Source organism: Sphaeramia orbicularis, chromosome 5, assembly GCF_902148855.1.
Source record: "Sphaeramia orbicularis chromosome 5, fSphaOr1.1, whole genome shotgun sequence".
Classification (NCBI taxonomy): domain Eukaryota; kingdom Metazoa; phylum Chordata; class Actinopteri; order Kurtiformes; family Apogonidae; genus Sphaeramia; species Sphaeramia orbicularis.
This window is the reverse complement of record NC_043961.1, coordinates 49,314,068-49,332,751: the sequence shown is the minus strand read 5'-3', so window position 1 is coordinate 49,332,751 and position 18,684 is coordinate 49,314,068. Positions and strand designations below refer to the sequence as shown.

At 39.0% G+C, this 18,684-nt stretch overlaps 1 long non-coding RNA gene across 1 annotated transcript; it reads left to right on the top strand.

Moving 5' to 3' along the window:
- Positions 1-521: 521 nt before the first annotated feature.
- LOC115420130 (uncharacterized) lies at positions 522-14,998 on the top strand. Its single transcript, XR_003935510.1, has 3 exons — positions 522-536; positions 2,181-2,182; positions 14,865-14,998. It is a non-coding gene; the product is annotated as an uncharacterized LOC115420130 (long non-coding RNA).
- The last annotated feature ends 3,686 nt before the right edge of the window (positions 14,999-18,684 follow it).

The following is an 18,684-nucleotide window of genomic DNA, read 5'->3' as shown; positions in this document are numbered from 1 at the left end:
GACCGAAAAATGTAAACAAATGCTACACATGGCTGCCTCCGTGGTTAACGGGAAGTAGCAAAAGTCATAACGATGTGGAAAATACTCAAATAATTCATTGTCAAACGAGTGGAAGAGATTATAAACACTTCCGGGTGTGTTGTAGTGCTATAAGCAACAATAATACACCGCGTATATTGGATGTCAATCAGAGAAAGAGTCTCCGCAGCCGTTTGTTTACATACATGGACCTAGCCCGACACACACACCCGACTAATGAGTCAAGTGTGTGTCTTGACCTCCACCGAACCTCTGAGACTGACTCACCGAACCCCTAGGGTTCAGTCGAACCCAGGTTAAGAACCACTGGTCTAGATCAACCCTGTTCTAAAGTAATGGGTGCATCAAGGTGAGAGGAGAGGTGGAGAGGAGTGGTGAAGCACTTACCCATCATGCCTAGTGCCTACAGTACAAGCCTGTGGGGGCAGTGTAAAGATCTGGGGTTGATTCATTTGGTCACGTCTGAATATACTGAATAACCAGGATAGAACACCAGTGTACTTTTTCTTCTCTGATGACACAAGTCGTTTTTCCATTGGACATCTGCGCAAAACTTTTACAGATATTTATTAGATGTTGAAAAAATAGAAGTGCGTAATGTCAGTTTTTCCATTAAATCACAAATACGAGGATTTGTTTATTTATTATCGCGAGATGACACGAGAAGTCATTACATAAACATGGCGACAAACATAAATATCGTGTTGATTTACAGATATATTCATTATTATTACTAGCGGCATTGTACCCGTGGTGCCATTGTACGATAGCATGAGAGGCTAAAAGCACCCAGCATACCTCACAACATCTGAAAATGGACATAAAAGCGTGCCTAGTAGATAGTCAGGTATTGTTTCTATTCATTTGGCGAGTTTGGCGGCGATTGGGCCTGTGAAAGCTGACGAAAACCCGTACAAACGCCCTCCTGTGCTGCAACATCGGGACATCGATCGGACGGATGCCGGACACAGAACGTGCATTATAGTAGGATATATTACCCCTCTATCCCGTACTAAATTAGAAAAATGATTCAGTTTCCTGGTGTGTCCATACATACCACACCATGTTTCTTTTAAAACTCTTCTTCTTCGCTTGTTGTAACATCCATCAACATCCTGATAATTTTTTTTTAAAATTTATGTGACTCTAGTTGCGTAAAAAGGTCTTTCCATTGCAGTTTTGCATGATATACCAATTGCGCTACACCTGAAAAACCACCTCTTGCCAGCGCAAAAATGAGACTTATGGCGAAATTGTCGTTTTTCCATTTCGTACATTTTTATGCACAAGTTATATTCGTGCAATTTGAGCGGCAATGGAAAAGCAGCTACAGTTACCAAGATGACAAGATCACAATACTAAGATTCATCAGGTTCAAACTGTAAAAGAGCGGTTCAGGGAGCATGAGACCTAAGCATGAGTCCAGACCTGAACCCCACTGAGAGTCTTTGGTATGTGCTTGGGACGACTTTACACATGGTCTGACTCTCCATCAGGAACACAAGATCCTAATGTAATTCTGGATAGAAATAAACCACGACACTTCCCATAATCAAAGCTTAAGGCAATCCATTGAAATTGTGAATATATGTATGCAGTATTTAGCCGAAAGTTGCATATAAATTAAGTCTGGGTTGTTGATACTCAGAGGGAGTAGCAGTGCAAGCTACACAGACAGACAATGGTTTGCATAATACCCTCATGATTTGTGTCAGGAAAAAGTTAAATTCGTATCTAGATACTGTTTATCTTAATTTTATCCAATTTCCTCAGTATATGCAGAGAAATTACCATTTACCAGAGCGAGACTGACATCCAAGTAAAGAAAAAATAAACTTTATGCCTCCCATACAGACTGGGTAATTATTATTTTCAAAATAAGTTATGCAGTAGGAATCAATGACATTCCTTGTATGTTAATCCACGTATTATCCTTTAAAATGACATTAAGAGTAATTTGATTGCTAGTGCCATTTCTCATTGTGTTATAACCTATTTCTCTTTAGAGAAAAGGGGTTATACTTCAGGTCCCTTCTACTCAGGCCTTGAACTGTGTTTAATACACTTTTAATAATGTACGATGGTAAACAGGGCTGAGCTCAGAGGGGTTTATGTCAATAATGACTGAGTGTCTTAACAAGGAGTGGAGAGAGGTTTTCTAAGTTGTAGTGCGATCATATTAATAAAACAATGTCTGCATGTGCAAGCAGACATTTCTACATAGACAGAAAACACTGCCCTGCCTCTGGTAGTGTCTAAAAGGCTTTCTATTAAAAGTTAAGAAGCAAAAATGTGAGTCAACAAACTTTGAAGCAGGAGAACAGCACCATAGGTTTCTTGTTCAAAAGCTTAAAATGAAATATTTCCATGCTTTCATGTCAACCACCTCTTGTAGATATGTGAGTAATGTTTCCCCTCTCATGTGGACTTCTTAGGAAGGAGGTTGTAGCAGGTGGCTGGATAACAAATTGCTGACACCTAATAGTGCTGTTAGCATCCTTTCTTCCAGCATCATTCAGCAGTGGTTTCTGTACTCGTCATCACTATCATTACCTCGCAGTAACTATACATTTCCATGACTTTAAATCAAACCATAAACAAAAACGACTTCTTGGCTGCCTGAAAAATGCAAATTATCCTTAAAGTAAGAGTGGCAAATGAGCCTATAATGTTATCATAAAGCTCAGTCTGTTCTAAATTGACCCCACGCTACTGCCTACAAACAAGAGATGTATGACCTTAAACTAGGAAAGAGTTGAAGGCTCATCTTGAGTGATACTTTTACAGATTGTAATGAATCACTCAGTGGAAGAGATGAGACATGGTTGTCAGCCTTTCGCTTTCATCAGTGTCAGAATGAACTTTAAAGAAGTTGGCCTAGCCTCAGTCAGCTTTATATGCCAGACAAGAGCACAGATATAACTTCATGCATTTTTTTTCTCTCCTTCCTTAAATTTCATCTTTAAACACATGCCATTTTAAATGTTGCTCCTCCTCTACACAGATTTTCTCTGTGGAGGCTGTTTCAGATTAATGACACTAAACAGTCTTATAGGATTTGTCTTTTTGTGAGTTTAATCTGGCGAGCCTTTGTTTATGGGTGTCAGTATTAGCAATGGAAAACAAAAGTAGTGTAACTAATCCACAGTGTTGTGGGCTTATATGTCATTGACTAAAGTAACAGTGTTTCAGGGTCTTCCTAACACATTTAAAGGAGGACATGGAAGCTAATTATCTTGTGAACATGACATAGGATTCACAAATACAACTTCATTACTAGACTATATAATCACTGTTACAAGCACTTTAGGATTATATAGAAATGACATATTAGAATAAGACACGCAAAACAAGGCAGGAAAATGAACAGAAGGAGAAATATTAATATTACATCACTAAACAAGAAATTCTAAAGTAAAGAAAAGAAAGGAAGAATTAAGTTGCTCTAGTTAATTCACAAGGGGTACTTTATACTTATAACTACACTGTAAAAAATGACTGTAGAATTAACACCAAAAACTTGTAAAATTGCAACATAAAAAAACTGTAAGTGAGAATAAAATCCAAAGTTATTTATTTGAAAATATTTTTGTGTTAATGATTAAATCAAATATAGCTGTAGTTCTTACAGGAAGAGTATGTGAACAAAACTGGATTTGTATGTAGAAATTCTGTATTTCTATTGTTTTATTGTTGAAATAACAGCATATTTGCTTTTTTTTTTTTTAAATAAAAAGTTATAAAAAAGTAAACATTTAAAAATGTAACATTTTAAATTTGTAAATTAATGGGTTCTTAGAGTTGGTAGAGTGGCTCGTCCAATAACCAAAATGTTGGTGGTTCGAATCCTGGCTCCAATTGTCCATATGTCAAAGTTTACATGGAAGACACTGAGCCCCAAATTGTTCCCAGTCGGACCTGGTGGATTTGGAAAGTGCTTTGGACACCATGAAGGTGGAGAAAATGTGCTAAATAAGTGCAGTCCATTTACCATTTAAATCCAGTGTTAAATCTACATGTTTAAAATGTTAAATCTACATGTTACTCCATAAATATGTTTACATTTGGATGTGTTTTTTACAGTATTGTTCTGGAAACCACAGCTGACAGTTTTTTTTTTTTTCATAAAAACAACAGGATTTTTTTTTACAGTGTAGGGATGCACCGATACCGATACCGATACCAGTGTCGGGTATCGGGTACGATACTCAGCGTGTGTACTTGTACTCGTACTTGTAGAAGTACTTCGATACAACAGCACCAATACCACTTACGGCAGCGTGACATTCGCAGTTAAGTGCAGCAGGTACGCGGTGGAGGAGTAATGTCAGCAGTGTGGAGATTTTTCAACATAAATAACGGTGACAAAAGTAACGCTCACTGCAAGTAACGTTAAAGACACAGATGGATACGGACAGAGCATTCTATCCGTCCTCTGCGTACATTCCATCCCTTTTCCAGGTGCTCACGGATGCATACCCAGATGAGGAATACCACCGGGAACTGAGGAGGTAGCGGATCTTTTCAAAGAGCGACTGCGTGAGTTAGAGAAACACTGCTGATATATTTAACCTTATTCAGGATAACCAAAAAACTTATGTTACTGGATAACCAGGGTCAAAATGGACCGTTTTTCAAAAAAAATAACCAAAAATTTATTTGAAGTCCAATTTTATGATCGGTAGCTCAACTGAAAGCATGGATTGTCTACTTTTAGATAAGCTGTAGATAATTTGGATCAAAGTAGTCTGTAAGTCCCATATCTCAGGGTCTCAGGGAATGTTTTTTCATCCACAGGGTCCGTTCAGACCCTGATTATCCTGAATAGGGTTAAAGGTCCCATATTATGCAAATCTCACTTTGTGAAAGTTTTCTTATAGTAGTGTGTGTTGCAGTAGCCTCATTATGAGGTTTGAATTTGAAAACTGTCTGTTTCCTCCCTGCCTTGCTACACCACATTTTGTGAAAATGCCTGCTCAAACGGCCGAGTTTGAGTTGGGTCCGCTTATGACAACATAAGCGGATTTAACTCCTCCCCCTGACTGTGCCCCCACCCTGCATGAAAAGGTGAGCCCCACCCTGGCAAAGTACCTCTTGGACAACAAACATGGCGAAGGCGAGACACGCAAGTTGTGGTGTTGCTGGCTGCACACACCAACACGATAGTTTATTTTTGCTCCCCACTTCTGAGCCTCTCCGAAAAAAGTGGCTGGATTCTATCTTTGATGGTCATGTACCAAACAACATTCCCAAACGCTTGTATGTGTGTGCCTGGCATTTCACGGACAAGTGTTTTTTTAACATGGGCCCATACAGCTCCGGCTTAGCACAAAGACTCCGAATCAAGAAGGATGCAGTACCAACGCTTCGTGACCCAAGTACAAGTGTGGGAGATGTAAGTTCTTATCATTTTTTTGTATCTTTACTGCATAACCCTACATTACGGATAAGCTGGTGGCTGTTGATGTGTATGTCTAACGTTAGCATGGCAGCTAACATAGCTCGGTTACTGCTGCTAACGTTTGCGTCCCCGTTAACATGCAAGAGCTGATAATATCAAGAGACATTCAACATAACTACTTTGAATATGGGCCTTTTGTGGTTGGCATCAGTGTAGTTAGCATCAAGCTTGTTAGTAGCTGCCTGCATTCGTGGCGGCAGGCGTCTTTCCGTGTCAGGTCCACGAACCGTTTTCCGTCGGGGCTCAATCACGCCTCAAGGCAAAGAAAGCCAGTGTTTGGAAAGACGTTCTGTCTGAGACATGTGTATTGCAGACGAGAGAGGGGCATTTCAGACAGTCAACATTAGCGCGTAGTACTGCTAGCGTAAGCCGCGTCCTCTCCCAGAGAGGGGAGGGGGAGTGGGCGTGGACAGATGCGTTCATTTGCATACCCGGAAGCAGGCCCAGAAACAGCCTGTTCTGAGGAGGGCTGGTGAGAGTGACTTTTTTGACCGCTGAAACTCCGAACAAAGGATGATTTTGGGGCGAACAAACTTAAATACTATGTTTTTGGGCTTCTGAGACCTATATGACGTGACTGAAAAATAGCATAATATGGGACCTTTAAGACAACTACCCTCATCAATATCAACATTAGTATCCACATTAGTGTTACCTCTGTTGTTTCCATGTTTACTATTAGTGACTTTCTTCTTCTCAAAAAACTTTACTTTTCTTCATAGGATTCGGCCCGTGTGGTTAATTTAGAGTGGTGTCCTCTGGTGGATTGATTGAGAAATGCTCATTCCAATGCATTTAATGTCAGTAGCAGAATTTTGTTCCAGTCAGACTAATGACAACGACAATAAAGCACATTTACAAAAGTAACTAAGAACTGTAATGGTATTGTTAAGTACTTATATCAGTACTCGGTATCGGCAAGTACTCAAATGTAAGTACTTGTACTCGGTCTGGAAAAAAGTCATATTGGGGCGTCCCTAGTTATAACATTCTACATTGGAAAAACTGAGAGAATTTGAACTGTAAACTTAAAATATTTCAGACCTTGAAGCCAATACATAAGTGTACACTGATGTTGGCCACTAGATGCTGAGTGCAAAAATGTGATTTTGTTTTTCCAGGAGTAATTTTACTTGGAAGTATTCTCATGGCCCAGCTTTAAGTTATTGTTCCATTAACAATATTTTAGAAATTGTAGTACTGTTTGAGCAGCATGGCAGTACGCTCACCTGCTGTATTTGACTTTCAGAGCTTATATGTAGTCAACTGTTTTTTGTTTCTCCTGACAGACAGCTTTATTGAAGTCATCATTAATAAATCACATTAAAGGTGGGGTAGGAGATGTTTTCCTGGAGGATTTTTTTTACTATATTTTTTAAAATCCCCTTCACACCCCGATTGCAACCAATTAATTGAATGCTGTAACACAAAAATAAAAATATTTATTCACCTGTGGAATGGACAGGACTGAAAAAAACACAATCCAATCATTTTAACCTGCCCATCAAAATGATTGAATGGTGATATGTATATAATATCAAACTCAACTGTCATTTGTCCCTCCCCCCTCTGCGCAAACCCCTCTTAGTCCACGAATCAGGAAACGGAGCCAGAGCTTGGCTATATTAGCTATTTTAGGATGGAAAGTTCACCCGCAAACTCTTTTGTCAGTAACATAAATCACTAGGGAATGTAACGTTAGCCAGATAGGTATGAGTTTGGGCTGTTCTGCCGACAAACATAATAGTGAAATGCACAGATTTTACAGCGTTCAAAGCAAACTTTAGTGGACTGTTAGCCTGACATCAGTTTTACGGCAATCAGCTGTTCTTACTCGCCTGAGATTACTTAGCACATGTATCAAAAGAAGTGAAAAGTCCAACTTCTAATTTAATATACTGATATACAGACCTGAATTCAGAGGTATGCATCCGTGGAAGAGGGGTGAATTGTAAGTGAGTGTGTGTGGGTAGGTGGGTGGGGGATGGAGGAGAATGAATGAGGTACACATGGATCCACGGACCGGGAGGGTGTAGGCGCGAATTGATGCTGTGCGGTGCTTGTGAACCCTCGGGAACAACATTGCACCTTCCAGTACTCTGAAGGCATGGCTTTGGGGAGAAGTCTCAAGAAAGGGGTTTAGACTTTTAAATTGTGTATTTTCAAAATGTAGCTTGCTTGAACCATTTTTCCAAGCTCTCCTATCCTACCTCTAACAACATCAAATGATTTTGTTCACACAAATGTTTGGAGAAGTTTAACTTGTCCGTGCACTTGCCTTAAGCATTAATTCAACCAACACCTCTTAAGCTCCTGCAGCTCTGATCTTGTGTCCAAATCCATTCAATTTGGCCTCCAAAGATTAAGGCTAACTCACTTTACTATCCTCTTCGGGAAATTGGGTCTCTGCATTTTGACCATCCGAATACACACAGCACTCAGCATTAGCATTAACACGTAGCACATGAGCTGCCACTGAAGGAGCTTGGGAGCCAACACCCTCATCAGTACTGTGGTCAAAGGCACTGACAGAAGAATTAACCTATTCCTGTTTTAGATGGTGGGTGAAACTGGAGGATCTGGAAACAACCAGCAAACAGGTATTAGTCCAACTGGGAACCAAACAAGGACTTTGTGCCACCATCCCACATCCCAGTAATTCTATTCACTTCATGACTGTGGTCTAGACATGTTACATGTGCCCATCAAATGTGATGTACTGGAAGGGTGGAACCTAACATATGAGCTTCAGGATATGTTGCTGAACCATTTTACCACAGTCATGCTTACAACAAACAAAATATCACAACTTCTGCTGCTGTTCATGCCACAACATGACAGACCCTAACCCTGTGGAATAATCACAGGGAAGCTTACAGGCAACTAAAATACCTTCTTTCCAGCTTAGTATTTACTGGTGAATATACAATTATTAACTTTATATTTTGTATCTGTACTTCCCTCTAAATGTCTAAATATTTATGATCAGTGTTGTGCAAGTTACTTCCAAGCTGTAATACATTACAGATTGCTTGTTACTGTTATTTAAAAGTAATTCCTTACCTTAGAATATTACTGTAATGTGTTACATGACTCTTGTATTACTTTTGAGTTACATACAGATCTTGCCATAAGTGACGTGTGCGCAGTAGATACCCCCCCACCCCCCATTCAAACAATAGGACTCAACAATGGGACTCATAAATTTACAAAATACATGTGGACCGATAGTTCAGTCAAATCTCAGCTTGAACGCTTGCGTTTTTTTTTTCAACATTTTACATGTTCAAACAGAGTCCGCCCCCTTAAGGTCTCATGGTCTTACTGTTTATGTTTTTTTTTTTTTCTTTCATTTGAGTAACTAGCAGCATTGTACCCGCGGTGCCAAAACGCCCTCCTCTGGTGCAAAAGCAGCATTGTACCCAAACACCCTCCCGTGCTGCAACATCGAGCAGACATCGGACGGACACAGAACGTGCATTATATAGAAGGATTACATTATGGGCAAAAAGTGTGTTGTAACACAAGCACTATTGAACATGTACTGAGTAAAATATTACTGAAAACTGATTAGTTATGCCTTACACTACTGCATTACAGCAAAAAGTAGTCCGTTACTGTAATGCATTACTTTTGTAACACATTACTCCCAACACTGTTTATAATGTAAAACAATAGTTTTAGCCTTTGCTAAAACTGGGCAAAATAGTTCAGTAATATGTTGCTTTTATTAGACTTTCTCGTGCTTCATATGCCCATGCTGTGGTCCAATTTTATCCTCTTGGAAAATGCAAAGATAAGTCTCCTTCAGCCAAAGGTAAAAAATGTAGACATTAAACACCTCTTCAGATAAGGATGATTGAGTAATTAAAATCAGATTAATCACCATATCCTTAGGCTTTAATCATGAATTCATTGGCGGTGTGATATATGAGCTTTGTCCCCATACTGAGGGAATATATACTCACATTTATTTTCTTATAGTACAGAAGTATCAGACATTATGGCAAAAAGAAAGAAAGAAAAACAAAATAACAAAAAGACACAGACCGTGCAAAGGGATCAACTGTTGTGAGATTTGTACTCATTAAAGTTGACCCAAAGAGTATCATCAAGATCTTCCACATTGAAAAAATAAATTCCTGTCATGTGTCAAGCACGAACAGGGAGCATTTCATTTTGAGCCAATGAAATACACGAAGATAATAATGATGGGAAAGGATTGAAATTAATTTAATTAATTTCCATTTGCCATTAAAATGGAGCATCCGTGTTTAGGTCATACAACAGGAATAATGATGACATGGTGCACAATACTACAATAATCTTTGCTCAAAAAAAAAAAACCAAAAAAAAAGACAAATAAAAGTCACATTTAACTGCTGTATTGTTGTTTCTTGGCTATCTGAATTAAATCTATACAGTCATAAATCAGGTTTGCATTAAAATGGTAATTTAGTATGCCAGAGTCATACTTGTGTACTTGTTCAGTTCATTTGGTATGTGTCATGCAGTGTGTTATATCAGTGGAAAAAAATTCAATCACAGATAATTCATTCTTTCTAGTGACACAGTAAATGGGTATACTGAGAAACACACGTTCATATGTATATGAATGCTGAAAATGATGAACAAACATTGTGATTATTGTTGAAGTGAAACACAACCCTGCCATTACTATCACATGCTGTCATATGTTTCTGCAAACCCCAGAAAAGCATTATCTCAGCTATTCTTTTCTGGAAATATGGAGATATAAATTGCAGCTGTATAGTTTACACAGCCCAAGGGGTTTTTCAGATGAGAAATCCCCCCAAAATAACAATCATATGAACTGTTAGCAAGTTTGTTCTTCATTGTCACTGAGCAAAAACTTAATAATAATAATGATAATAATAATAATAATAATAATAATAATAATAATCATTCATTCATTCATTTTCTGAACCCGCTTTATCCTCACTAGGATCACGGGGGTCGCTTGGAGCCTATCCCAGCTACATAGGGGTGAAGGCAGGGTACACCCTGGACATTTCGCCAGTTCATCACAGGGCTGACATATAGAGACAAACAATCACTCTCACATTCACACCTATGGGCAATTTAGATTAACCAATTAACCTATTGGTGCATGTCTTTGGATGGTGGGAGGAAGCCGGAGTACCCGGAGAGAACCCACGCAGACACGGGGAGAACATGCAAACTCCACACAGAAAGGTCCCACCCCCCGTCGACTGGTGTTGGAATCGAACCCAGGACCTTCTTGCTGTGAGGCACGAGTGCTAACCACTGCACCACCGTGTCGCCCAATAATAATAATAATAATAATAATAATAATAATAATAATTATTATTATTATTATTATTATTATTATTATTATTATTATTATTATTATTATTATTATTGGCCTGGTCACTAGAGGTGCATTTCCTCTGTGCAAAAGTCAGATGTGAGATGAATGAGATATCCTCTAAGAATTAATCTTAAAATTTTGTTGTAAATACCACAGAGATGTTTCAGTGATATGACTATACCCAAGTAAAGTCTAAATATTCAATGTAAATAACTCAGTGTAAAATATCAATGTCTACTTATTGCAATGACATCAGCAAAGAAATACTATAAAATACATGGAGCCTGAACCTAAAGGAAAACCCCAACATGGTTTAAATCAAGTTACAATCTTTTCCTTACCACAAACAAACAAAATAATAGCTTAAACCTGCAAAGTTAACAGAGTCAGTAAAGAAATACAAAAAGTAGAAAACCAAGTTTGTGTTGAAATCATACATATGTGGGGTTTGCAGAAGCATATGGTAGAAACATTTTATTCTGGAGACTGGGAAAAAAAAAAAAAAAAAAAACTAAACTAAAACATCTTCTCTTATGTTCTCATGTGTCTCAGCTTTTTCTTACTGTCTTTGAGTGTTTTGCTTACTTCGTGGTCTTTGTGTCTGTGTAAGAAGAATGGGGGTAAAAGCCACATGGCACCAAAGGCTATGGAAGAGCTACTTCTAAGTAAACAACAGTAAAATATGCCTTATTTATGCAATTAAAATTGGACACACCAGACTCTGTAATTACCTTATAACACAGAAATCTTGGCCTTTGTACCAGATAAAATCTCTCTACTCTCCAAGTCAGATTCTTTGGCGAAGTTTTATTCTGTCTTAGCTGTATTCCTCAGTGTTCACTTTCCTTGAATAATATAACTTGTCATGGGAATTGTGATCTTGACTTAAACAAATTTCCAACCCACACAGCCTGTAATTTGCAATGCGTACCCTGTGTAATGTGAAGCTTCTCTTCATCTGACTCTTCATGCAGAGTAAACCAAACAGACAAAAGTGCTTATACTTTCCTTGGTTATAAATATCCCAAAATAGCTATGAAACTTGCAATTTTCGGTGAAAATAATTTATTTGCAAAACCTCTACATCCCAAATCAGACCTTTCATAAAGCAACTGCACTGGCAGGAAATTGAATGGTAGTTCAGAAAATATAGTTTTCAACAGACAATTTCACCAGATGAAAAAAGGAGACTAAAATCTAAATATCTGAATCTAAATAAATTTGATAATTTACAAATAGCAAGAAGAAATAGTAAGCAGGAGGTGTGGTGGTTGCAGTACCACTGTATTAGAACCAAACCTCTGAAATGTCGTAAAAGAAGGGGAAAAGGCAATTAAGACAGTTTCCATCAGTCGCTTTGGAGTTTCAACAGAAGGTGGTGGTATGAGGCTACATCTTATGCATGGCTGTAATAAACATAAGAAAAAGAGTGAGAGAAACTACCAGCTGCCTCTACTAATAGTAGTGTTTTGCATTTTATGTGAATAGCCAAGGTGACACCAGAAATAGCTTCTTTTTTTGTGTACAAACAGCTAATAAATAACTTACTAAGAAAAATGCCTCCATCTCCCTTTAATGCCTTTTTAAAGGCAAACATTACCTTACCAAGTGTAAAACATTTAACAAAAGTTTTATTTTCAAATTTTGCCATCTATATCAATCTTTTCTTATGCAAAAGTGGGAAGAAAAAGCACTTTTTATTTAGGTTGCTGATACAAGTCCCCATAGAGTATTTCACCAGTCGAGGTTTCTGGGTCCGATAAGCTTGTAAAGAAGACTTTAACCAGGTGAGTGGAAGTGAAAAAGGTGACCACTTCTCAACACTTAAGGACAGATCTCATCGAAACCCAGCGTTGATAACCTCTGCTTTAATGATGCTGTCAGGGTCATTCAAATTAGAGCCCCGCAAGAAAGTAAATGAGAATGAATCGAGGTATAATCCCAAAACACTGCAGACTTCATCAGCAAGACGCCAGCGATATATCTCTTTTAAAAGGTTCTTTATGTGGGAAGGAGGAAGGTTTCCAATGACAAACCTATTATCTCACACTGTTCAAGGTTAAAGCCAGTGGATCCATAGAAATCAGAATTGGAAAAGAGGGCATTTCTACATCAGCTTGGTATTTTTTATCATATCTGAAACCGTTATAGATGATCAGTGTCATTATGAATGATGAGGTCCCACTCTCGTTATTCAAAATGCTAGTAAGAGGTGAGAATGACTTTCATTTCTTCTCCAGATACTATCTTTTCTATAGCTTGCACATGTAGATGAGTTGCACAGAGACTCTTAGGTAATAGGTGACCTGAAGCCAAAGTGCATTCCATTAGCATGTCCAGCTACACTGTTAAAAATAAAGGGCAAAAACATAATGGCCGGATGAGACTGGGAGGTAATTGTGTGATACTGAATATTCTGGTTTTCTCTCACCGCTATGCATCTGGAATGTGCTGCAGATATGATTTTATGATGAAGGTGAATGCATGTTCACTGTGCTGAGGATCACTTAAATATGGATTTAAAGTCCTAGGCCCAATCCCAATTCACCCCTTGGCCCTCCCCCTCCATTTTGCGCATTAACATGAAGGGGTATGGGTGCCCCGATTCTCGATGAGTCAGAGGGGAAGGGCTAAGGGGAAGGGCTATTTGGCCCTTGAAACGGAGATTTTTCAGGACCATACTACAAACGGAGGGGTATGAGAAATTTCCCATAATTCTGTTTAAATCATCAGCAAAACGGAGGTAAACACACTAAAAAAGTGCAGCAGTGTGATGAAAGAAACACAGAAATGTATGTACTTCCATCGTAAATAACTTAATCATTTGATCATCTGTTTAATACCGTTTCAATGATAATAGATCGCATTTCTGCAATTTGCAGTTGATAGCTGCAAAAAGATGCCCAAAACCCATGTGACAGAGATAGTTACAGCTGCTGATGGCATTGGGGAATTCTGTCATAAACAGAATTGTTGCATCTGTTTATAGCGACATCAGTGACTGCTGATGACGTAACAGGTCTGGAAGGGTTGTCCCATTTTGTAGGGGAACATTTCAACCCCTATCCCCTGCAACTCTGTTTCAAGGGGTAGTGCCAAGTGCAAGGGCCAAGGGGTAGGGGTAAGGGGGAGGGCCAAGGGGTGAATTGGGATTGGGCCCAATTTTGCCATCTGTGTTGTACTGGTTGCCACTCAGTGTATGTATCATTACTGTGGATCACTGGAGTGTTTAATATTTGGTCTATCCTCATTGAAATTAAGAAAAAAAGCTGTAATCTCCAAGTAGTAATTTTCTAAATATCAGTGTTGTTGGGTCAGTATCAACTGTAGTTACCAAAACTAGAAAAGCACTCAGAGAGCGCAGACCTCCACCAAGGCAGATCACCCCCCCCCACCCCCCACCCCGATCACCACCCAAATGGAATAATTTTGTCCTTTAACATTTCCTGAAAATTTCCTGAAAATCCGTCCATAACTTTTTAAGTTATCTTGCTAACAAACAAACAAACAAACAAACAAACAGGCAAACAGACAAATCCCAATGAAAACACAACCTCCTTGGTGGCGGTAATAAGGCTGATGACTCCTGGACAATGGGAATGAAAACCACTTTGGAGGCCTCCAAGAAGAACTGCCTAAGCACCAGCACCACTACTGGGCCTGGACCAGCACTACTATAGCAGAAAAGTGAGCAACTGTACAGTGATGCCAGCTAATCATGGGGGTCAGTCACATAACTTTTTTGTTGTTGCCACCATCTTTACAACCTAACGCACAGAATGGAATGGCTAGTCAGATGAAAATGTTGCATTTATTTATTGCAGTCTGAAGAACAAATACAATTCACAGGTCCATCCAGTCCACAGATCCAACAAATCACTCCATGAGAACAAAAATTTATAATACAAACTTTACTGATTAAATAATTAATTTGTACAATCATACTTAAAAGGAGTAGGCTGAAGCTTCATTTATAAAATCGCTCATCTCTCTACTGACAAACACCAGAAGTGTGAGCTGGGTGTGACCAGTCACCTGTCTCTGACAGTTGGTTGGCTATCCCTCCTATCAGTCACCTCTGGGACGCTTTAGGTTGGCCAAGTTAGGTGTCAATCAAAAGGTAACAAATTAGTCTGTCAATCTCTTTACTGGTTTTATATTTGCTCGACTGTTACGAGGAAAACCACACCACATTTTTTGGGATGGATGGATGTTTGATTTGCAGACAGCCTTCAAAAGTAAGCAAAGCCAAATTACTCACATTTTGCTTTTCTGGAAAACAACCTTTTGTGTATGTGGTGTTGCAGTTGCACTTCGGAATGGTTTATATATTCAGAAAGACGAGTTTGTTAACTTTCATTTGATGTGTAACAAGTGGAGGTGCATTAATGAGAGAGCTGTGTACATGGGTGTTTAAAAAGATAACGTTTACATCCCAAGACATAAGATTATTAGGGGATTGATGATGAAATAGCTGTGATTGATCTCTGCAGCGTGATATCATGACACGCCGCTTTTAATTGGCGTGTAATTTGTATGCATTATAAGCTTGTTATTAGCCCCCTGTCCAAGCTGAATCAATACTCAAATACCACGCACTGAGGGTTAGGGTTGTGAACCGGAGATCTTGGTGCCAATTGACATGCAATCAAATGGCACTGAATAACAACGAAAGGTTGAAAATGTGTAGATATAGCATGCCAAATGCTATAAGAACAGACGGGACATACAACACCATTTATTGCGATCAGACCGTCTTTGCCCAGTCTGGAGTGTTGTGTTGGTGTCCAGTGGTCTCACCTGATGGCCTCCAACCTCTTCTTTGGGTTTTTGGGGATGTTGTAAAATTTGTGGCCTGTTTTCTTTGACTTGCTGTAGCTACAGCCCACAGCACAGCAGATAGAAGGCATGCTGTGTACCTTAGTGTACCCTGTGTGGTCTTAAAGATGGCATACTGCTCTGTGACGTCACATGACATGTATGAACTGGCAATGGAAAGCAGCAACAACCTATGGTTATTAAATGTTGATATCCCATATATATATATATATATATATATATATATATATATATATATATGTATGAGTTTGAAATCCTCATTTAGTAAAAATGTTTCTGTATTCTTCGTTGGGTGGCCATGGCTTAGAAGGTGGAACGGGTCATCCAATAACTGAAGGGTTGGCGGTTCGAATCCTGCTCTGTCCCAGTCATGTGCCGTTGTGTCCTTGGGCAAGACACTTCACCCACCTTGCCTCCATGAATGCGTATGAATGTTTGGTGGTGGTTGGCAGGCCCGGACTGGCTAATCGGGAGGACCGGGACAATTCCTGGTGGGCCGGTGTAATATTTAGGCCGCGAGGGCCGGAGTTCACTTTAAATATGTATTTAATATTTTATTTATTTATCTATTTTTTGGGGGCCAGTGTTCAGTCATAGCACTGAGTTGATCACGTAATCTGCATCCGCTGTTCCTGGGCCCCACCCCTCTACTAGCAAACTGTTTGTTTTCTTCCTCTTTTTTTTGCAGAAACACCGTGACCTGCCGTAATCTGTCCTTGCATACAGTTAGTAGCTCTGTACTGTGGCTGTGGAGCATATACCATCTGTGCTCTGTAGACTGTGGATGGTCAGCTGTGTTCGCTGTTTGAAACATGGATAATAAAAAGAGCAAGGGTGGTGTGGAGAAGGCAAGAATTAAAAAGAGGAAAGCTCTGGAAGCAAACGCAGCCAAATGTGCCAAAATCGGCAACTTTTTCACAAAAACGACCTCCCGGTTGGAAACTAAGGACGATGAACCGGGTAAACCACCTTTCAAGTTAGTTAATTATCGAGTCAATGCACTGTGTGGCATTGTGGCGTGTAACATAACGTTATGCAATTTAAATAATAGTATGATGCGACACCACAGAACTGGGAAACTGTCTTGTAGCTCCTCAGAGTCAGAAAGCAGATCCAGCAGCAGACACCAGCCATGAGCCCACAAGTCCAGAGTGGGCAGGTAGGACTGCTCACAGAGTGAAGATTATTAGAATAAATAGGCTACAATGAAGAGTATGGTGTAGGCCTGTTCAATATGAAAGGTGTTCTGAGATGCTCCAGGATTCAGCACTGCATGAATGAAACTGACACCAAGGCTTTGCAAAATAGAAGATTTGTGCTGAGAATTCTGAGCATTTTTAAACTGTGCTTTAGTGTCAGAAGCAGAGCCAGGAGCCAGTAGTGATGAGGGGATTGTTCCTGTCAGGATGGAAGGAAAAGGTGAGCTGTTGGAGCAGACTGTGTGAACAAGCATTAGTTCCAGTAAAACCACTTTCTATACCAAAACGATAGTACTGGCCTATTTTATTTTTGATCATTAAAAGTGAGACAGTACATACACAAAGCCTACAACTGAAAGGCAATAGCATAAAGTAATATTAAATAAGCCTGCATATTTTGCCAATGTAAATATGTTAATTGGTTAAATAAGTCAAAATGTCTGTAGATATTATTTTTTATTGTGATCCAGGTGCAGGTGAGTCTAGGAAAACTGGAGGAAGTGTGAAAGGGAGAGCAAAGTCTACTGATGACAGAGGAGCAGCTCAGCAGCACAACCCTGAACCACTAGTCAGAAATGAGACAGATGAAGATAACATGTAAGGTTAGAATTGCATGATTTTAATAATAATCGGTCGTGATCTAAAGTGGGCCGGTCTGAGGTATGAAACTCCAGGGCTGAAAATGAGTGTCAGTCCGGCCCTGGTGGTCAGAGAGGGCTTTTGGTGCAAACTGGCAGCCATGCTTCCGTCAGTCTGCCCTAGGGCAACCATGGCTACAATTTACCACCACTAGAGAGTGAATGTGAGAGCGAATGAATAATGGATCAATAATGTAAAGTGCTTTAGGTGCCTTGAAAATCATTATAGAAATCTAATCCATTATTATTATTATTATTATTATTATTATTATTATTGTTATTATTATTATTATTATTATTATTATTATTATTAATAATAATAACAATAATAATAATAATAAAAGTCACACAGCTGGTAAAAGTGTAATGGTAGCTAATATTACACATTGTTACCAACAGAGAGGAGTAAAAAATGGGTGGGAGGAATTCAAGAATGAGCTTAAGGACTTTTGCAGAAAAAGCAACCTCCACATAGAGGAATCAATGTAGGGGCTGTTACCATGGACATAGACAATCGAAACACTCATTAGGTTAGAAATGGAGTTAGCTAAAGTCAACAAATGATGATCTCCCTGCCAGAAAACACACTTCAACTCAAACTTCACCAAACAAGTACATACTGAACCTTTTAAGATGATTTGTTTAAGTTACTTTAATGGTAAGATTGGACCTGATGCATTGAATTTCACAGTATTTCTCTCTCAGTGCTTCCTGCCCTCAACTGTGATTTTTTTTTCTCCAAATATATTTTCAGCTGTGGCTGACTAAGCACTATAGTGGAAGAAGTAGAATTTTATTAATAGTGTCTGTCAAGCGGGATCAGGTACTTATAGTTAATATATGCTATACTGTAGATTAGAGATGGCTTTCATTTAGCATACAGATGATCTCACTCTTCTAACACTTATTCGACATGTTCTTATTGCACCAGTAGCTACATAATGTTGTGTAACAAATTTAAAGCCCTCAGTAAATGGACTGCACAAATGGATAAATTACCATATGTGGTACACACATTGCACATTACACCGTAGAAAGTAAATATTAGGTTACCGACATGTGCACACAAGGATTATTGTGTACATTGTTTTTCTGTAAACAGCAAAATAAGATTAAGTACATACACTAGATATTTATCACCAGCGGTTTACTGAC